Genomic DNA, 2,996 nt, shown 5'->3' on the forward strand with positions numbered 1-2,996 from the left:
CCGACCGGGCGAGCTGGGCAGGTGCGCGGCGCCGGGTTTGCGTGGGCGGCGCGGGCCGCAGGTGGCCGGACGGACGCGCCTGCCACTGGGCTCTTGCTGGGGCTGACGAGGCAGGCGGGAGTGCGGCTGGGACTCGTCGGGGACGCCCGGACTGGCTGGAGGAGGCCGAGACCAGCGGCCGCAACGCGTGGGTGGGGGAGGGCCCGGGGCTGACCTGCTTTTCCGGCAGTGGCAGTGGGTGAGTGTTCTCGAGCTGGCCAGCTGGGCAGTGTGGGACGTGGTCTCTGTGGGCTCCGAGGCTTCCTCCTTTGAGGCATGGCTGCCTCCATGTGCGCTCCTAGCCCCCACCACCCCCCTCCTCCCCCCCAAGACCCTCAGTCCAGGATGGACTCTGGGTCCCCAGCACGCTTCTCTCAGGCCAGTCTCGCCGAGCCAGCCGGACATGCCCCTGTTACAGACCCTCTGCGGTCGGTCCCCAAGTAAATGAGTGTGCAGTGCCCACTGTACCTCCAGGCTGGACCTGTGTGGATGCCCCAGGGCGCACCCAATGTGCCGTGCTGGCTGGCCTGTGGGTGCAGTGTCTTCAGCGCTCTGGGCTGGGGTCTCCCGTGACATCAGGGTGCCGCTGCCTGGGTTGGGTCACTCTGGGAGGTCTCGGGCTTTTTTCTTGCAGGGTGGGGTGGGCTCCTGTGTGAGCACTGCCCCGGTGGGCGCGGTGGCTTGGGGGTCCGGGGCTCTGGGCGATGGCCCCGCTGTGCCCAGGACACAGGAGCGGGGGGCCTCGGCTGCCCCGGGTCTCAGCGAGGGTGGTGGGCGGGTCTGGGCAGGGCAGCCTCAAGAAGTTCCCCTGGACGGTTGTGAGGCCGCTGTCCACCCACCCTGGGAGACGTCTGAGGTGCCCAGTCCCGGGAGACACACGTCATCCTGGTGCTTCTTCTGGATGTTTCCAACCCCCCCCCGCCCCCCAGAGGGAGGGGCATTGTGTCCCAGCACCCAGACTCCCCTGGCCCCTGGCAGGGCCTCAACAAGTATGGGGGAGGTGGCAGCCCTGGAGTCCCCCCCTTCCAGGCGGACCGAGACCCGGAAGGAGCAGCACGGGGGGGGTCCTGTGGCCCTGGAGGTCGTCCACATGGGCTGAGGTCAGCAGCCGCGCGGCTTCCCCCCTGGGGTCTCTCACTCGGCCTGTGTGGCCTGCGTGTGCTTTGGAAATGGGGACGGCCGCTCCCCGGACCACTGAGGCATGGGAGGGGCGGGTGTGAGCTTGGAGGAGCAGCTACAGAGGGCCCTGCCTGGGCACCCCACAGGTGTGATGTTGGGGTGCACTCCTCCCAACGGAGGTGCCCTACCAAGGGGTGACACAAGCTATGCAACGTCCGTCATCTGACAGATTCCGGGTGGATCGGGATAAGCTCTGAAAAATCAGACTGTCCACTGCTAACTTATGTTACGACCTCCCTTTTTTGAATAAACATAATATCAAAATATTCTGAGCAACATTCAGTTTACAACTGGATTGACTTAGCTGCAAAAGGCAGCTGCTGGTTCAGACCAGCTGCCCCAGGGTGGGAAATCCCTCTGTTTCCTGAGACAAAAGCCAAGCCCCAGGAGAGAGAAGACCCAAGGGCATAAAAAACTCCTGGGAAGCTTCCTTGGTTTCTTTGAATAAAAGTAAACTTCAAATAAGGCTCCCAGGGCATAAGGACTCATGGACAAAACACAGGTGTTTGTTTGATGTACAACTGTACGACTTTCTCTTAATTTACTCCCTTTTAGAGCAAGCACTAACTACTCTTTGATAGCCTCAAATTACCCATGAGCGTTAGCTTTTCCTGAGACAATCACTGATAACACTGCTAACACAATTTATCACTACCCCAAGACCCCTAACAACCTTTTGCTAACAAGCTCCCCCTTTCCCAGACCCCTCTTCCTTTGATGATAGCTAGACAGCAATATATATATGATAACTGTCACAAAACGTATAATTTAGCATACCATAAATTGTAAACAGAAGAATGCTTTTTCCCTTGTCCTTGAGGATGTTTTATGGAGATATCTCATTAACTTGCCCTATGCATTATTACAATGAACTACTTGCTACACAGTATAAAGACCTGCTGAAGGAAAAGCAGGAAGACTTGCACCCTATCCTGGCTCCCGTGTCTTCCTGGCACCAGCTCCTGTCTCCCCTTTTAGAATCTCCGCTCGCCGATGCCTTCCCATCTTAGGGTCCTGCCTGTGCTGCCTCCAGACACCTCAAAAGTTGGAGCTGGTCTCTGACACAGGGGTCGCCGCCAGCACACTGGGATCAAGTAACACTCACATTGCCTCCTTCAGCTCTGGACTCTGGGGACCCACAGACGCCCTGGGGTGGCCCCTTGTCCACTGTCCATCCTGACTGGCCGCTCTAGCCTGCAGCCGGCTCAGCAGCTCCTGCCTCCGAGGCTGCCCGGGGCCCAGGAGGGGAGGCCCTCCCCGGGTCCCACATACGGGAGCGGATGACCTCCTGACCTCGGCGCCCTCTCCTGCGGCGGCGTGTCCTGGGCGCCGGACCCCCGCTCCCGCCCCTGCTCCCAGAGGTGCCTGCTGCTGACAGGAGCGCCAGGGGCCGCGCTGTCCAGGGAACCCTGTGTGCGTCGGGATGTGGTCAGGCCCGGGCAGCCGCTGCCCTGAGGAAGGCACGCTGGGGGTGCGAGCCGCCCCAGTGATGGGGGGTACCGGCTCTGGGGGAGCTCAGAGCTGCGACCCAGCCAGTGTGGCCGCAGGGCAGGGCCCGGTCACCCCTCCGACGCCTGCAGCCTGCTGACCCTGAGGCTCAGCGCTGGCCTTTCCTCTCCTACCAGTCCCCCGCCGGGCTGCACCCCCCCAGTCCCTTGTCCCAGGAGAACTGGTGTCCATGGGCCCAGGGACGGGCTGCCATTGTGGCCTCCCCAGGGTCTCTGGCCAGCGCCTAGTCCCCTGGCCCCGCCCTGGCCCCGCCCTGGCCCCGCCCCTCC

This window comes from Condylura cristata, unplaced genomic scaffold (genome assembly GCF_000260355.1).
Source record: "Condylura cristata isolate star-nosed mole 26May11 unplaced genomic scaffold, ConCri1.0 scaffold00009, whole genome shotgun sequence".
Taxonomy (NCBI): Eukaryota; Metazoa; Chordata; class Mammalia; order Eulipotyphla; family Talpidae; genus Condylura; species Condylura cristata.